The sequence below is a fragment of the Pinus tabuliformis genome, chromosome 3_2 (genome assembly GCF_031772625.1).
Source record: "Pinus tabuliformis cultivar Carrire ecotype Pingquan chromosome 3_2, CPIR1, whole genome shotgun sequence".
NCBI classification, from domain to species: domain Eukaryota; kingdom Viridiplantae; phylum Streptophyta; class Pinopsida; order Pinales; family Pinaceae; genus Pinus; species Pinus tabuliformis.
Genome location: NC_142302.1, coordinates 131,868,789 through 131,888,438, shown reverse-complemented (window position 1 = coordinate 131,888,438; position 19,650 = coordinate 131,868,789). Strand labels below are relative to the sequence as shown.

The 19,650-nt window shown below is 41.6% G+C and overlaps 1 protein-coding gene across 4 annotated transcripts in view; it reads right to left on the bottom strand.

Annotated features, from left to right (window-relative positions):
• LOC149180179 (DNA double-strand break repair protein) overlaps positions 1-19,650 on the bottom strand; it is a 141,436-nt gene that overhangs the window by 73,078 nt on the left and 48,708 nt on the right. The window lies entirely within an intron of this gene.

Below are 19,650 nucleotides of genomic sequence, written 5' to 3'. Positions count from 1 at the left end.
CCGGTGTATGGCTTCAAGCGACTAACATTCACCTTTCTTGGAAGGGTTCTCCATTTAACTTGACCAGCTGTATCGCTCCTTCGTCGGTAATCTCCTTAATAACATAAGGCCCTAACCAATGCATCCTGAATTTCCATAGAAATTTATCAAACTTGCTATCATATAACAAAACCATGTCATTTACCTTAAATGTGCGCAACTTGATGTGTCGATCATGCCATGCCTTTTCGCGTTGCTTTTGGACCTGCTGGTGAAATCCAGCCAAAAATCTTTCTTCTTTGAGCTCATCCAGCTGCACAAGCCTCTCTTCCAAGACTCTTCGATCCGTCATACCCTAAGTCACCTGACACGAGGATTTGGGATTCGTAGGAATTAGGGATTCGAGTGTCGGATTCAAACACGTTGACCCCCCGAAATAGGACACGTAGGATTCGTTATATATTATTTTATTAAATATATATATATATATATTAAAAATTAGATATTTCTTACACAAATTCTCATTAATGATACAAATTCATTGATTTCAAACATAGATCTTCATCTAGATGTTAGTTTTACTGTTTACAAAGTAAATTAGTAACATTATAGCATGCATAGTACATACAAAATTCAAATATCTACATAAACCCTCACAAACCTCATAAACCCTCCCAAACCTCATAAACCCTCCCTCATAAACCTCATAAACCCTCACTTTTTTGGGATTCAAATCCCAAAATCGGGACACAAAGTGTCCTAATGGGACACGACCGGGATTCGATGGTGTCCTATTAGGACACGTCGTGTCCTGTTAGGACACATGGTGTCCCATTTTAGGATTCGAATTCCCATCGAATCGTGTCAGATTCGTGGGATTCGGACACGTCGCCTGTTTTGGACAAATCCGGTTTCATAGGTCATACCTGTGAGCATTGTTATGCGCAGACTAGGCACAATGTATTCCATAGGCATTACGGCTTCCACACCAGAGACAAGCCTTAAAGGGGTTTGTCCCATCAACTTCTTGCATGTCGTTCGATAAGCCCACAATACGTAGGTATGCGTAGGTCCCAATCACTTCACTGAGCATTGCAAACCTTGGTCAGCGTGTTTTTGAGCACTTTGTTGAATGCCTCCACTGTCCCATTAGCTTGTTGGTGATAAGGTGTGCTCTTCTAGTGATACACCTGAAATTCCTTCGTTAGTGCGCTGATCGTCTCATTCAAGAAGTGCATACCACAATCACTCATCAAGATCTTTGGACATCCAAATCGCATCAGTACATGCTCAAATAGGAACTTTGCAGTCGTCGCACCCATGCAATCCTTCACCGGCTACGTTTTTGCCCTTCGTCGCAGTGATAATGTACCTTTCTCCTATCTTCCCTTGTGGCTGAATGGGTCCTACAAAATCTATCGCCCACTTCTTGAAGGGTTGCAACGTCATTTGCGGATTCAAAGGCATTTCATCCTTCAGGATGGCCTGCCCATTCTTTGACATACATCACACGCCTTGCAATATGCTTTTGAATCCTGATGAAGGGTTGGCCACCACAACCCTGCGCATAGAATCTTCTGCGTGGTCGCTGTCCCGGCATAATGTGCTCTAGCAGCGCCCCCATGAGCGTCCGCAAGGATGCTGCTTCGTTCGAACTCAGGTACATACCGTCACAATATCTCATCAGTCCCCATCTTCTATATATGCCCAGCAATGACAGAGAAATCTGTCGCGCGCACCACTAATTCCTTCTTTCGCTGGATAGAGTATCCTTCTGGTGCAGTGCTTGTTGTTAGGAAGTGTATTATATCCTCAAAATGACCATTCGCAACACGCACTGCAAATAGTTGTGCGTCAAACAATCCTTCTTCCAAGTTAGTAGGTTCCTCCCCTGTTTCGATGCGCGACAAATGGTCTGGTCCTGCGTTGAATCGTCCAGCTTCACAACAACTTCAAAATTGTACTTTTGGAACAATAAGAGCCATCTGCAGATTCGCCCCCCCAACACAGGCTTATTGACCAAGTACTTCAGCGCGAAGTGATTCATATACATCTTGAAATGGCCTCCTATCAAGTAGTGCCTATACTTCTGGAGCGCATACACCATAGCTAGCCCCTCGCGCTCAATGGTAGAATAGTTCTTCTCTACTTTAGATAATATATGGCTTGCAAATGCGATAGGATGGTCCAAGCCTTCTCCGCCAGCCTGTGTTAGTACTGCTCCCAGCACTATACATGACGTGTCGACATGTACATGAAACTCTTTCTTCCAGTCCGGGAAGACTAGAATCGGCACGGTAACCATCTTTTCTTTCAATATATCCAAGCTCTTCTTACAGTCATCGTTCCAGCAAAACGTGACATCCTTCAACAATTTTTCCATAGGCACATTCATCTAGGCATAGCTTTTGATAAACTTTCTGTAATATCCCGTATGTCCTAGAGTAGCGCGCAACTGTTTCACACTCCTCGGCGCTTCCAAGTTCAGTATCACCGCGATCTTCGTGGGGTCTACCATCAGTCCTTGTCTGCAAACCACATGCCCCAATAGGTTCCCAAAAGGAACGCAAAACAAACACTTCTTGAGATTGAGCGCGATCTGGTATCTTTGATAGGTATCCAGCATCAGGCGCAAGCTTGCTACATGGCGCTTAACCAACCCAAACACAGTCCAGTCATCAAAATATACCTCCAGGAACTTATGAATAAATTCCTTGAATGTCGCAACAACCACGTGCGAAAAGATTGCAGGCACATTCTTCAATCCAAACAGCATTACAGTGTACTGAAAACAACCCCACTCAGTTGCGAAGGTTGTCTTGCTCCTATCCTCCGGTGCAATTTTGATTTGGTGGTACTCAGAGAACCCGTCAATGAAGGAATATGCTTCCTGGCCGCCTACGTTGTCGAACACTTCATCAGTGAACGGAGTCAAGAAAGGATCATGCACACAAGCGTCATTCAGTTTTCTAAGATCCACACATATCCTTATCTCATCCTTCTGCTTCTTCTCTTGCACCACCATTGGGCTTACCCAATCAGATTCTTCCACAGGCTCAATGATGCCTGCCGCAAGCATCTTGTCTAGCTCTAAGCGGACCTTCTCCTTATATTTCGGATTGAGACGATAAGGCCTTTGCTTAACTGGCTTCGCGTCAGGTTTTAACGTGATCTTCATCATTCCTAGGTCCCCGATTATTCCTTTCAAATCCGTAAACTTGGTAGGGAATAAGTCCTGGTATTCGCAGAGCAATTCAGCGACCTTATCCACCGTCATGTCGTCCCAGTAGTCTCCAATCTTCGCGAATTTGGGTTCTGCCTCCGTACCAATGTTCACTTGTTTCGTTTTCAACGGCGCGGTTATATCAGGGTTCTCAATCTGCGGTCCTTGAACCTCGCGGTGGCCTTCTGTTTCTAGAATGTTAATCTTTTGCGGATCCTCGTCCTCTTCTTTAGCAGTTACATTATAACATTCTAGCGCACGACTCAGCTGAGTAGCCCATTCAGGTTGAATCAAGTCTAAAGGATCCTGCAGTATCCTAAAGATTGTTGCTTATACTTCTTGTAGCGCCTCATCAATATTGTCAAACCCATCCTCAAAACTGAATGTTATCATGAATCCTTCGCGCAGGATATCCCATTCGTCTGTCCCATGGCAGAGCTCTGTTTCTATATACCAATTCATTGGGATAACATCCAGAGTATGATAGAACAGGTGCACCCACTCAGGTTGGGGCTTTTCTCCATAAGCCTGGGTCCATTTGGCCATATGCGCACGCAGATCGTTATGTCCATCATACTTGTCTGTCAGTCGCATCTTAGGCTTCCCAAATCGTGTTCTCATGATTCTCCTATATTCGCGCCAATCATCAAAGCTTCCCTTGTGCGTACCCCACCATCTTGCGGGCATAGCGTGCAGTGCCCAGTCCAAGGCCTGGAAGCGCTGCTTTTCTGGTACCTCCCTTTCAAATGCATCCAAAAAGATATCTACCTCATTCAGACCATCATAAATAGGTAGATTTCTTACCTCTGACGACACAGTGTAGTGACCGGGTCATCATGTTGCAATTCAGCGTTGTTACTTCATGTAACTGATTTTGCCAGCGTTCTATTTCTTCGTCGGAGTCCGAAGTGCAAGAACTCTCGCGATCCCATGTAATCCGTCCGTCCGCGGTGGGATTCACCCAATCTTGGTCTCGCACTGTTATTTTATAGATACAGTCCAGGTCGTCATCACTTTCATAATCACGGACAGGTTCAGTATAGCGCGATCCTTTAGCAGGATCGAGGGGTATTAATACGCGCAGCAATTTCTTCTCAAAGATCATCTTTCACTTCTTCAAATTGATTACCCCGTTCATATCAGTAGCCCAGTCAATTCTCAAGAGCGCAGGATAGGGATTGTTGTCATCCACTATCTCTATTACTTCAAAATCAGCCAGCACGCTCGCTCCCTCAATATCCACGGTCACCCCCTGCAGCCGCCCCATGGGGATGATTTTCTATTGATTCGCCATCCTTAGCTGAATCGGAGACCATTGCAGCACAGGTCTCCCCATTCGCTCCCAAGTCTGTTTTGGTAGGACATTCACATCTAACCTCGGATCCAAAATGACCTGATCCATTTCATATTCTCCTATCAATACGGTCAGTCTCATCTCTCGTCCCATCCTTGTTTTATGCTTGCCAATCTTTCGTACTACATGCGGCTCACCTGGCGCGGTTCCAGCGCATCTATTGATGAGTTCTTGTAACCCTTTCATAGCCTTATTGTCGTGCAGTAACTTCATACAAGTTTCCAGGAAAGTTGTGAGCATAGAGGGGTCCATCTCCTGCTCAGGCTTATCCTTGCTTCCTGAGGTGGAGGCCTCAGCGAAGCTCTTCTTAGCTTCCATGAAGGCTTCACGAGCGCGCTCCAAATCGAACTCAGCCTCCTTTGTCGGGGCTTTGCGAACCCATGTACTGTCTTCTGGTTGTTTCCCCTTGTCATCTCCTGTCGCGATTCCACTTCTGAGCACTATATTTACGTTTGGATCTTCCTCGCGTGGCTCAAACCTCATCATCTGCAGGTTCTGAGTCAGCGGAGGTGGTAGCGCCCCTTTGTCATGTATCCTAGCTATCAGCGTAGGACAGTCTTTCATTTCATGATCAAACCATGTGCAATACTTGCACAACGGACGTGTTTGATTAGTGCAACGCAGGCATAGTGTCCTGGCCCTCCGCAATTATAGCAAATCAATTGTCCTCAACCTCTACCAAGTCCTCCTCCACCTCAGCCTTGTCCGTGCCCCTGAAATCCTGTCTGCACCATCCCTGCATTCTAGTCAAGGGGTCGCGTTTCGGCCTGAACCCTAAAGGCGGGAGTTCTATCCATCATCAATTCATAGCTCCAGTAAGTATGCTCATCATGCCCTACCGACCTACAAAAGTTGTAGAATAGTTGTTGTGATGCTTGTACATACTTTTGTAGCAAGTGGCATGTTTTCCGGCTACCTAACAGATAGTGCACCATAATGCAGGCTCCACGCTAGGTCCTGCTTGAGCTTTTGGCCTTAAAGGCATCGGTCCTCCTCCTGCAATATAATTTGCAAAGACCGGGCAATGGTCTTTGTCATGACCCTAACTCTTGCATTTCAAGCACCATACCTCCTTGCGTACCTCTAGTCGAACCGTTCTGTCTTGCTTCAGACTTTGCATTTCAAGGCACAGATTCTTCAGTTGTGCATGGATCTGCTGAACTCCTATATTAGGATCTTGCATCAGAGTCTCATGTAGTCTCATGGCAATCTCCAAGGCCTCTGCCTGAGTTGTTATCTTCTGTTGTGATAGCGCACTCCTTAAGTGTGGTAGTAGCGAAGCCACAAACCACTCACGATGTTGTCCATCTATCAAATTCATGTTGGCTTCGCGGATTGTACATTTCAGCCTCTGATCTAGTTCCCAAGGCATCTCGCCTGGTTGCATCGCAATCTCTTTGAATCCACAATCGATTGTGCCTCATATTTAGGCCTACTAAATCCCTGTTTAGTGCTGCCTGAATGTCTGCTACTCGAGCATTCAAGTTATCATTAGAGTAATTAACATACCAGGTTAGCATGCGATCTTGCAGCGCACTAACCAATGTTGCCTTCTTTATATGATCATTTGTAACACCTTGAGCTTCCCATACAGCCCTCACAACGAACCAAAATTGGTTCGGGTCCTCATTTCCCAAGCCTTTGAACAAAAGCAACTTCACTGTATTTGCCATACTGAACCGCAGTGGATGTGGAGGTGGTACGGGCGAAGTTGGAGATGAGAGTGGTGAAGTTGTGGGTGGTGTGGGCGGAGGTGGTATTCGCGGGAATCCTTGTCTTATTAACTGAATAGCACTTCACCGAGAAACCTTCGCTATCCCTTCTTCGTCACTTTGCGGAGGTGAAATCGAAGGGCTATACTTTGGACCCTTTTTTCCTTCGTTCCTATAAGTTTTTTCGCTTCGTGTAGTCCCGAACATCAAGGTAGCTCCATAATCCGTTTTTCGCACAACAACATTTTAATCCAAGTATTCAAAGATTTTACTTCTTACCTCGCGGTCCTTTGAAAAAGCGTCGCTCCGCCTCGCTATAGCTGACTGAGGTGTCGACCGCGAATTCAATCACAATTCCTCCTATGACGCGATCGAGCCAATGATCGACAGCGCAAGCAATCTTATCTTCCGATGCTTTCAACCTTCGTACTAGCTCCGGTGTCCACACAATAGGACCGTCAAGTTTCAACCTTCCTTGGCTATCTGCTAGCTTCGCAATCCACTAGTATAGCTCGATAGGGAAGGAGCAGAAAAAGATCTCGTGGATCACTATATATAGGTATCTGTCCAACCACTGTTCTTTTGTCAATCGCGGGTTTCTGTTCTCTTGTGCCGTGAATTCGTGGATTTTTCTATCCAACCAATCTCCAATCTCCTTCTTAGTTGGATTCCAGCGATACGACATCACACATCTCTTGTGCAGGTTCTGGTCCCGGCAACAGAACCATTTATCGACTTGAGAGGGCCTAACCCAAGTTCAACGTTAATTAGCCAAACAAATCCCTACACTACTGGCCTTTTCGGCATCAACCCGCAGAACATGGACCAAAGTCTCACCCGAAGCAGTATGGGGGGATGCTAGAACCAAGTTTCCGCACCGTGAGATGGTTGTGATGTTGTTTGATTTCTTCTATCCATGCCTTCGAGCAAGTGATCTTGCTATAGGGCTTGTAAGACAAATCCTCTATTTCGGCTTTCAATAGCTTCACGAAAGTATACAATCGATCTTCGCGCAGCCCTAACCTAGGGCTCAGGTACTTTCGCACTGCTATGGCAGTGCGCCGTGCAGATTCCTCAATTACCCTAAGTGATTTGCTTATTTTGTCGAATACTTAAAGTTATCACCGCATAATCAAATAGTCGTAATTGCGTTTATTTATTCAATGTAACTGCATTCATTCGTGCATCATAGAAGCATAACAAAGGAAATTCATACACAAAATATCCAACTCCATCAACAGAATAAATACATAAAAATTGCAGAATAACTCCTATTATTAATATCTTCCAAGTGTTACAGACTCTGTTCACCCTGCGCACACAACTGCAAGGGTCCGCGCACTCAGCTGCGGAATTCTACCCCAGGCCTTTGCGCACTCAGCTACAGAGCCTCTACCTACGCTACAACCCAAGACTTAGATTTCTTGCTCTAAGGATATGACTCTCTTACATGTTGTCTTTCCTAAACTACTTAGAGCTTAGCTCTTTTTATACAATCGCATGGTCCGCGGACCATGGGTAGATCTCTTACCGCCGACTTTACTTTACAAAACTAAGGGCGGACTACCCTTTATGACACATAACACCTTCACACTCCGCGACCACAAAATGTGGAGTCTTTACAATAATATTACAAAAATTGACTTAAACATGGGCTTTTAACCCCAAAGCCACCTTTGGGGGATCCCGCTCCCAACAATTTCCAAGGATGTCGTGAGCCCTTTTGAGACATATTTTGGCCAAGTCAATTTCACTAAAGGGCTGCCCATTTTCCTCTCTAAGTCATGGGCATTTGGAGGAAACTCACACATTGTTTCCCTTGCATAAGTTGTGAGATTTTGTCACTACTTTCTCAAGAAAGGAGGTCTAGTGTCCAAGTTTCAAGCAATTATTGTGAGGACTCTTGTTGAAATTTAGTTGAGGACTTTGAAGAGCCCTCTTCTCATTGTAATATTAATAAAAGATCTAATTTGCTTGTGGGAGCTTGGGATTTCTCCCATGGTATCCTATCTCCCCATTTAGAGGGAGGCTTCGCTTGGGTGGATTGACATTTGCATGGTTTAAGCTTTCATACTGTATTCACTTACATGCATGCTTTAATTGGGAATTAACACAACCTCACTATCACATTTCATTAAGTTAAAGTTTGTTACAATTTCATTTGAGCTTTGCATTCTCTATCTCATTTTTGCTTGAAGTTACAAGCTTATACTTTGGGCAATTCATCCTTTACATGCAAGCATTTTATATTCTTAACAAACTTTGATTCGTTTCCATTTACCTTGGTAAATTGTTTCATGAGCACTTGAATACATGCTTCATTTTTATGCTACATTGTTATCTTGAATATTGGAGCAATTTATTGTCATTGTCTATTTAAAACACATTTTACTTTCAAGCAAATTCCTTATATCATTTTAATCCATTGATGAGACACATGCAACACTAGTAAGCTAATTTTATTCCTCCAATTGAAATTATAATTCTAACTTATGTTGAACACTATTTCATTTTCAAGCGTTGCAAATCAATCTCTTTGAAGCATTTGCATGTAGCATTATTTTATTTTGGGGAAAAACTTACATGAATTTCATCTAGCAATTTTAGCATAGGAAGGCCCCGAGCCTCATTAAAATTTTACCTCCAACATAAGTTGATTGAAGTAGACATTTTAAAGATCCTTTACTCCTCTATTGACTCCTCACTGTGAGATCCATATCTTTGGGCGAGGGTGAGGTCTGAGAATTGAAAAGTTAAATTGTAATCTTGTTGTAGAGATAATTAATAAAATTAACTAAGAGCACTTTTCATTACATTTACTTTACTTGTCTTTTGATGGTTTGAGTTTTCATATGTAAAGTCTATTCCAAAAGCAAGTATTGTAATCCTTTGAAACAAGTGCTTTATTTTCATGCTTCAAGTCTAATTGCATATTGATGTCTTGGTTTAGCACTTCCTTTCTTTTACATTTCCAAGTTAATTACTAATTTTTGGGTTTTGGCAAGATATGTTTCACATGTTTTGATTTATAAAGAGTATTATCTCAAAAACATTTTGTATCTTACATATCTTGTGCTAACAATTTTTGTTTACATTTTAGGGTTACTTTGCTTTCTCTTTTGAGAGCATTGCATTTTACTTTGAGCAAATATATCTTTAAATTGTTGAGCAAATTCCTTATAAGGCACTGGTTTTATGTTTTTTTCCATATTAATAATTGGCATTATTATTTCAAGTTGTTCACTTCATATTTGTTCATAAATCCTTAAAATTAATCCATTTTCACTATAACACTCCTAAAAACTCACATCTTTTAACTTAATTTTTCATTTGGAACTGCCCCCCTTAGCTAACCTAGGAGATAGGTTCAAACAGAGAGAGTCAGGATTAGTGTGATAGCCCCTTCTCTGAGTTTCTTGCCACCAACCACACCTTGTGGGGTTGAATACTTTTCTCATTAACTTGTAGGTAGGTGTAGGCGGCATGGTCAACAGGTTTCATCCTCAAGGGAAATTTATTTTTAGGCCAAGCCCCCATTGAGTGCTTCTAGGGATTGTCTTTGAGTCAACAACTCATAAGAGTCATTGTCATGTATGAAAGACCCTTCTGGGCATGTTACATATTGTAAAGAAAAAAATTATTTGAGTCAAATTAGATTCAAAGACCCTCTAAGACCTTGTCATGGTGCCTCAAGCAAGTCGGCCTACATGAAAGACCAAATCGGCCTCAAGGAAGCAATTTGTACCCCTAGAAAGCCTATAAATAAGAAGGAACTCGACCTCATTTGGACACACAACAAGCAAGTTCTATCTCCTCAAGAAAGAAGCTAGAAAAGAACGAAAAAGAAGAAGAAAAGCAAGATCGAAGTTCTTGGGTTTCTCTCTTTCTTGTGTTAGGGTTTCTAAAATTGTTGGTCAAGTTGAAGTGCTGGAAAGTTGTTGGGCAAGTCAAAGCGCTAGAAAGTTGTTGGGGCGAAGTTGCAGAAGAAACTATTGGGTCAAAGTTGCAAAAGAAAGTGTTGGGTCAAAGTTGCAGAAGAATATGTTGGGTAGAAGTTGCAGAAGAAACTATTGGGGTCGAAGTTGCTAGAGTCGAAAGTGTTGGATAGTTGCTGGGGCGAAGTTGCAGAAGAAACTACTGGGGCGAAGTTGCAGAAGGAACTATTGGGTCAAAGTTGCAGAAGAAATTGTTGGGTAGGAGTTGCAGAAGAAACTGTTGGCGTCGAAGTTGCTAAAGAAGTTGCTAGAGTCGAAATTGTTGGAAAGAAAGCTCATCAAGGAGAAAGGTTGACTTGATCTTGCAGGGGTCTTAGTTCTTAGAATTCGTCATTTAAAGATTCTATAAGAGAAGAATTCTTGGGTTTTTCCTCTCAAGAGGAGAGGTTTTGGCCCTAGCTGATCGCCTACATCTTGTGTCCTCTTGTCTCATTGTTCTTTATGATTTCGTAGTTGTTTGATGATAAGATCACTAAATATAATTCAGAGAAAGAAGAAGCTAATTAAGTTAAGTAAAAATACATCATAAGCAATTATCAAAGTAAGAGAAATCACCTAATCTAGTTGCCCTAGATTTCTCAACAAATAGTTCCTAATACAATGTGTTTTATGTAACAATTTTATTTGAGTTTTATGGTATTCCACTAATTCTTTGAAATATGTTTCCATGATTTAGGACCTAAGAATATAATGGTAGCCTCACGTGGCTATGACCAGGGGATCATAAAACGTGTCTCCGATACCAATGTCGTAAACAAATAGTATTTTGTTTGATATTAAAGAAGAAATATATTTGTAATAAATGTCTTGATAGATATATAATTGATAGAATGATAGAATGATGATGTTACAAATGAGGGGCCCCATTTTAAATACTAGGCGGGGTTCCCTTTCATATGAAGAGTCGTGTCTTTGTGGATAAGGCACACCTTTACACCATTTCATATATATTGTTTATTATTATTATTATTATTATGTTTGTTACAGTGGCACCTGAAAACCCTAGTGCTACTTGGTGTGCTTGTTGGGGAGAGAGGAGACGTCCTTGTACACTTGTAGGATGCAAGTATGCGTGCCAAGGAGAACATGCCACTGTTGATGCCAGCTCACTGAGGATCTTTGATGGAGTAAGCAATTGTGGTTAGGAATGATTCCTAGCTAGGAGGAGTTGGTGGCTAGGGTTTTCTTATGGTTTTCTCACCAAGGGTTTGGTTAGCTTGACTTCTACCAATGTGTGATGAGCTGTTGATATGTACATGTACTTCAGTATGTATATAAAGTGTTCCAGCTATCTAAATAATACATACTTCAATATTTGAATTTCAGCTTATGTTATCTTCTAGATTGGGAAGATTCTAGAACTGGTTGTTCACACTGATTTGACCTAACATTCCATTGACTTGGTTAAGTGATTTAACATATATATAGAAGATAAGAGGACAGATTTACTGCTGTTATAATCTGTCGTAAAATGACATTCCAGATCTGTTATATGCTTAAAAAATGTGCCCTAAGTGCTGTAGCTTTGTGGTACTGAAATACACTTAAATAATATTTATTTTCTAGGACTACCTTGTGAAATTGGGTTGAAGAGAACTGAAATATTGTTGCTGCATTTCTCTATTTCAAATTCAGTCGTACGGCTGAGAGTTAACAGTAAATATATCCAGGAAACCTCAAGGTTAAGGTGAAATTTGCATTAATTTCCCTATTCTCAAAATTTTGACATGGTATCAAAGCATTCCAGAGATCTCTACAGTTGCCGCTCCACCTTAACAAAGCATTGACATGCTCATTGCATCATGATGATACAGTTTGTATAGTGCTCATATGAATATTCTGCGTATGTTAGTAAGCTATGTTTCTACCAGTTAATTCTATACTCTCAAATGTATTTGTCAGTTCACGTATGTGTTGATCGTACATAGTACAACTAATTTTTATTTTACTTGAACTGAACTGAAATTTCGCCATGCCACAAATGTGGAACCACTGCTGCATTGAAAAGATAAATGGCCTCCCACTCCTCTGCAATCATGCTCAGGGTGGGAGCACTGTGGGAGTAAATTCAGGAGTGTACTCCTCACCTATTCAAATGCACTTTCAAGCACTCCAGGGTGTACTCCCGTGATCACTCCCAGCACTGCTCTTGGGAGTGCACAAACATATATGTGTAAATATACAAACCTTCCTGACACTACTTCACTCCTGGGATAATTTTGGAAAGGATCACTTCCTGACAACACCGTGAAACCTTTAAAACTCAAATTTGACCTAATAATAGTTTTTCCTCGTGGTTTACACTACTACCATGAGTGTTGAAATCTGTCAATATAATATTCTTCCTCATATGTCCAACTTCCAAACTCAGTCTTCTACTCCTTCCCACAGTAATTGCTGAAAAGAGAAGGCACGTTTCTACTTTCTACTACAACTACGGAGGTCCATTCTATTACAAACCTGTTAGAAACCTACTTTTCACAGCTATATTCAAAGGATAGCTCATGCCCTCAGAATATTCTTTGAGATCTGGAAGACTTGTCATGTTAAGGTCATTCAAGGCTTGTTAAAACCATATGGGATCCTTGAACAAGACCTGTATTACTGGATCCACGGGGTCTTGATGCTAGATCAGCAGATCCGCATTTTGGATATGGATAGAGATACTGATCCACCCAGATCCACATGATGAAAATAGTAGCAAGTAAGGTCTTCTTTGACTTGTGCCTTAGATAAGAGACCACAAACAGTCTTTCTTTAGCACGCATGAGTTCCTAAAAATTAGGACGAGTTCATGAAGCAGTTTAACTCATGCGAATAGTTGGAGGCTCAGTTTGTTTGTCTCCTAGTGCAAGTTAGTTTTGGAAAAGGACAAGGGACAAATCTCAATGGTTATTTGTTGCTAGGATGAGTTACTTGAGTCAGTTAGACAGTCGCTAGGATGAGTTACTTGAGTCAGTTAGACTAAGTCAACTAGTCAAGGAGGACGAAGGTACATTATTGTATCATTACTGTGAGCACGAGTTTGTGTGAGAGAGACATCTTGCTACAGAGCGTGACAAGGAGAAGCCTACACGCAATTGAGAAAGGGAGGAACCCTTGCCAAGATTTGTGCTAGGAAATAGGGCGAATTCCCTATAGAATAGGAGCTAGTATTGCACTAGGAAATAGGGATTTCCAGCACTAGAAAATAGGGCTCAGACTGTGCAAGGATTTAGGGAGCAGGATCAAGTCTTCAAGTAGGGTGTTTCAAGCTTATGTCAAGCAGGGAGAACAAGTGTGTTGTCTATTGAAACAAGATTGTGTTGTAAGAGATCTATTGCTCAATCGCTTATCAATAAAATCTCAAGCAAAGAAGTGGGTTTTCCCACTTGGGTTCTTAGGAAAAATTTATTGTGTGATTGTGTTCTTTACCTCTTCATATTTTTTTATTTCTGCTACTTATCTATGGTAGAGAAATTTTGTGTCTTGATGAAAAGAAACTAGTGTTCAGATTGTTCATTATAGCAGTTGAAGAATTTCAAGGAATTCCTACATAGTATCAGAGCAAAGGTCAGAATAAAGGCCAGCACACAGAGTTCAGATTGGTGAACAACAGAGAGCAGATTTGTCAAGAGCAGTCTTTGGACAAGGAGGATGGCGTACCAAGGACTCAGAGCAGACCACTATCTAGAGGAAGCATCAAACTTCATCTCTTGGAAAGGTAGGATAACGATAGTGTTGGAGGATAATGGGGTGAGAGAGTTTGTCAAGAACGCAATTCCACTACTACAAGATCCCAACAATTGGCCCAACATAATAAGAATGATATCAAGGCAAGAAGGATTATTCTAGGAGTCAAAGATCATGCAGTTCCTCATATCCATGAGAAGAAGATAGCTTTTGAGATGTTCAAAATTATTTTAGATCTATACCAGAGTTCCAATGATACCAGGAAGTTTGCTCTTAAGGAAAAGCTAAGGAGTATCTGGATGAAAAAAGGAGAGCCCATCGTCACATACATTATGAAGTTCACTTAGGTTCGAGATGAGCTAGGTGGTGTGCGTGTCACTGTATTTGGTCATGACCTTGTGAGTTTTGCCTTACTTGAACTTCATGAGTCTTGGTATGGCTTCCAAGATGTTGTCAGTGGGAGAGAGAATTTTCCCAGTTTGGAAAGGTTATCGACTAGCTGTATTCAGGAAGAGATCCGGAGAGGGGCCAAAGAAGGTAGCTCAATAAAGACAGATGACAAGGAGAATTTTACTCTTGCAGGCAAAGCCAAGGGAAGGAAAGGCAAAGGGAAGGTTGAGTCTAGTCAGAAGGACAAGAAGAAGAAGAAAGATCTAAGTAAGATCAAGTGCTTCCATTGCCATGAGTTGGGAACTATGCTACTAAGTGTCCAAATCGGAATAAGAGGGCCAACAAGAAACATGCAGTTACATCAGTTGAGGGTTTGCTTATCAGTTTGAGAAAGATTTCTCATTGATAGCTTGCATGGCAAGCTTAGTATGGAGCAACACGTGGCATATTGATTCCGGAGCCTCCTTCCATATGATCGAGAATAGGGAGTATTTCAGCCAATTGGAGCCTGGAGGAGGACTTGGAGGTTCATATTGAGTTAGGTGATAATGGAAAGTATGCAACCAAGGGAGTTGGTATTGTCAGCTTTGAGAGGGAGTCTAGGAGCTCTCTCCATCTCAAAGATGTTCTCTATGTTCCAGGGCTGAAGAAGAACCTGGTTTCATTAGCAACCCTTGAGGACAAGGGATATGATGTCATCTTCAGTGGAGGTAAGGCATACCCCAAACTCCTAGCTTCTAAATCAGTGAAGCGAATAGGTGTGAGGGTGAGGAACTTGTACAAGATGCAGGTAGAGACTTATGCAGCCTTGAGCAGCAAGGTAGGTGGTAAGCAGAGTAGAGATGTTGGAGAAATTTGGCACAAGTACAAGGGACACTTGCATCATGGGGCGCTGAAGATTCTTCAGCAGATAGCCACAAGAGTACAAGCATGCAGTTTTGATCAACATGATGTGTGCAAGGGGTGCACACCTGGCAAGCATGCCAAGACTTCCTTTCAGGGTCGAGACAACAAAGCCAAAGGGATTTTGGAGCTAGTGCATTCAGATTTATGTGGGCCCTTCTCTTCTCCATCTCTTATGAGTTACAAGTATTATGTTACTTTCATTGATTATCATTCTCGTAAAACCTGGATACTCTTTAATGATGAAGAAAGATGAGGTCTTACACAAGTGCTTGGAGTTTAAGGCCTTGGTAGAAAACCAGACAGGGAAGAACATCAAGGCAGTGAGGAGTGAAAAAGGTGGAGAATATGTCTCCAATGCCTTCAAGGAGTTGTGTGCAAGGTAGGGCATTAGGAGAGCATTGATAGCACCTCAGAACCCTCAGTAGAATGGGGTGTCTAAGAGGAAGGACGCAGTATTTTCGGAGTAGCCAAGGCTATGTTGCATGATCAGGGACTACGTATGTTCTTGGGGGCAGAGGCATGCAACACCGCATTATTTCTACAGAACAGGAGTCCACATAGAGTTCTTGGACGAGTTACACCAGAGGAGGCTTTCACAGGCAAGAAGCCTAATGTTTCACACTTTTATATCTTTGGCACAAAATTTTACTGCCATGTGTCCAAATATAGCAGGAAGAAGTTGGAGCCCACAGCAGAGAAGGGTATTTTTGTGGGATACATTGAGACAGCACAGGCATACAGGGCGTATCTTCTAGGACTCATTCTCAGGCGAGATGTGAAGTTCTAGGAGGACAAGGCTCTTTGAGATTCCTTAGAGCATGAGAAGATTGGACTACCTGAGGATAAGCTACTCGCTCCTAAGGAGAAGTCTCAGCCAGGATCACAGATTGAGTCTCAACTAGGTGGAAAGAGGCCTGCACAGCAGGATGATGAGGAGAAGAGACCAAGTCAAGAGCAGGAAACTAGTCAGCTAAAGACTCCTAGCATGGGGAGGAAAAGAGCCAAGTGGGCTGACAGGTTGATTCAGGAGGCCTAGCACCATGTTGAGGCACCTAGCACCATTTTCAAGCAGAGCAAGCAACCACAGAGATACACAAGATATATGGCATTAATGACAGAGTTGGTGGACACTGAGCCTTCTTCTTGGAAGGAGGCAACTTCTCCGCAGGTTTGGTAGGATGCCATAGTGGAGTACTTTTCCTCCATCATAAAGAATGATGTCTGGGAGATTGTGCCACGACCTGAGGGAAAATCAGTAATTGGCTCACGATGGGTGTACAAGGTGAAGAATGGAGCTAATGGGAGTGTGGGGAAGTACAAGTCCAGGTTTATGGCCAAGGGCTTCTCACAAATTGAGGGCATAGAATATGATGAGACCTTTGCCCCAATAGCACGGTATTCATCCATCAGGACTATTTTGGCACTTACAGCACAAATGGGGTGGAAGATCCACCAGATGGACGTGAAGACAACATTCCTCAATGGAGTGGTTGAGCAGGAGATCTATATGGAGCAGCTAAAGGGGTTTGAGCAGTTCAGCAGAGACACACATGTGTGCAAGCTGAAGAGAGCTATTTATGGGCTCAAGCAGGCTCTGAGGACCGAGAGAGTGGTACACTCGTATTGACAGCTACCTTCAAGGATTGAGCTTCACTAAGAGTGAGGCATATCCCAAACTGTACTACATCATGGTTGGAGGGATTCCGCTCATTCTAGTGCTCTATGTTGATGACCTTATATTGACTGGAGCAAACAGCTTGATCCAGGATTGTAAGAAGGACCTTGCAAGGGAGTTTGAGATGAAGGATATGGGATTTATGCATTATTTCCTTGGCTTGGAGGTTTGGCAGAGTGATGGTGAGATCTTCGTGGGACAAGGAAAGTACACTACAAAGATTCTTCGAAGATTTCATATGCAGGATTACAGGCCCATGGCCATGACTCTAGTCACAAACTGGAGGAAGGTGGATGCTAGTAGAGTAGAGTGAGTGGATGCTACCGTATACAAGCAGCTCATCGGGTCATTGATGTATGTGGTCAACACACGACTTGATATTTGTTTTGCAGTCAACCAGCTAAGTCAATTCATGATGGAACGGACTAGAGTTCATTGGGTTGCTGCAAAGCATCTCAGAGGCACAACAGATTATGGATTATGGTACAAGAAAGTTGATGATGTGAGGCTTGAGGGCTTCACAGATAAAGATTGGGCAAGGATCTCCACTGCTAGGAAGAGTAATTCAGGTGGCATCTTCAGCATTGGGTAAGCAGGTGTTACCTGGTACAACAGGAAGCAGAGATCAGTTGCACTCAATTCAGCACAGACCAAGTACATGGCTGCTAGTTTCGCAGCAAATGAGTCTATTTGGTTGAGGAAGTTACTTGTGGGACTTTTCAAATAGAGGATGGAGCCTAGCATGATACACTGTGATAATCAGAGTTGCATCAAACTCTTTGAAAACCCAATGTTTCATGATTGATCAAAGAATATCGAGATCAGGTATCATCATCTCAGAGATTTTGTGCAGAACGGGATAGTGAAGCTACTGTACAATTCCGACAAAGGAGCATATAGCAAATATCTTGACCAAGGCATTGGCAAGCAGTTTTGATCATTTTAGAGATAAGTTGGGAGTTGTACAGAATACCTTTCTCGCTAAGAGGGAGTGTTGAAAATAGTAGTGAGTAATGTCTTCTTTGACTTGTGTCTTAGTCAAGAAAACCACAAGCAGTCTTTCTTTAGCATGCATGAGCTTCTAAAAATTAGGACGAGTTCATGAAGCTGTTTAACTCATGTGAATAGTTGGAGCCTCAGTTTGTTTGTCTCCTAGTACAAGTTAGATTTGGAAAAGGACAAGTGACAAGTCTCAATGGTTATTTCTGGCTAGGACAAGTTGCAAGAGTCAGTCATACTCAGTTAACTAGTCAATCACAAGTCGGAGTTCTGAAAATACACTTGCCAAATTTAGATGGGTCGAATTGCTTATAAGGAGGACGAAGGCACATTATTGTATCATTATTGTGAGCACGAATTTGTGTGAGAGAGACTTCTTGCTAGAGAGCGTGATAAGGAGAAGCCTACACGCAATTGAGAAAGGGAGGAATTATTGCCAAGATTTGCACTAGGAAATAGGGAGAATTCCCTATAGAATAGAAGCAGGATCAGGAAATAGGGATTTCCAGCGCTAGGAAATAGGGCTCAGGCTGTGCAAGGATTTAGGGAGCAGGATCAGGTCTTCAAGCAGGGTGTTTCAATCTTATGTCAAGCAGGGAGAACAAGTGCGTTGTCTATCGAAACAAGATTGTTTTGTAAGAGATCTATTGCTCAATACTCTATCAATAAAATCTCAAGCAAAGAAGTGGGTTTTCCCAGTTGGGTTCCCAAGAAAAATTTGATGTATGATTGTGTTCTTTATCTCTGCATATTCTTTCATTTTCGCTGCTTATCTATGGTAGAGAAATTCTGTCTGACAAAAAAAAAAAAAAAAACTAATGTTCAGATTGTTCATTATAACAGTTGCAGAATTTTAAGGAATTTCTACAGGATACGCCACGTAAACAGATCCCATGCCACTGAAACAGATCTTTTGCCAGCTAGCCCTCACACTGGACCCCAAGCAAATAACATTAGAGTTTTCGGTTTGTTTTTTAGTTTTTCAACGATATTTGCCACTTGTTTGAAACCCTGAAAAGCAAATATTCTATTTAGATTTCTTAGTTAGAATACTTATTAGTAATCTGTAGGCTGTATATTTGTACAAGTTATTAATTAACTGTACACTATGTAGCACATGATAATGCTAGCAGGAAAGGTCTAACACATCAAAATTTTAATTTTCAATTTATGATAATGCTAACATGAAAGCTTTGAGACAATACATAGATAATAATATATCATGTACAAAGAATGGTTGTGTCATTAATAATTTAATTAGATCAATCCCAGCCAATTCTAGGTTGAAGAGTCCTCTTAGAACAGTATCATACATTAGACTATAATATGTTCTCAAACAGAGTACCATATTCAGTTACTATTGTAACTATTAGGGAAATATAAGGCAAATTTCAAGTAAGATGACAGGTTGATCACGATGTAGAGTTGAAATATTCAAATGATCAGCATGTAGAACCATTTTTGGACATGTAGTTAGACCTACTCTACATCATCATATCAATAGAGTGATCATTGATGAGACACTCAATTTTGTATTTACAGTTATACATTTTGTATAAAGCATGATGTATCATGATTTCAGTCTTCAGATTTATAAATTAAAATTATCTAACAATTTCAATTCCAATGTTGTGATTTATGAATGGTTTGGATTTTTAACTTCAAATATATTTCTTTAAATTTAAAAAAAAAAAATATATATATATATATATATATATTATTGTATTTTTGGTGTGGAGTTTCCC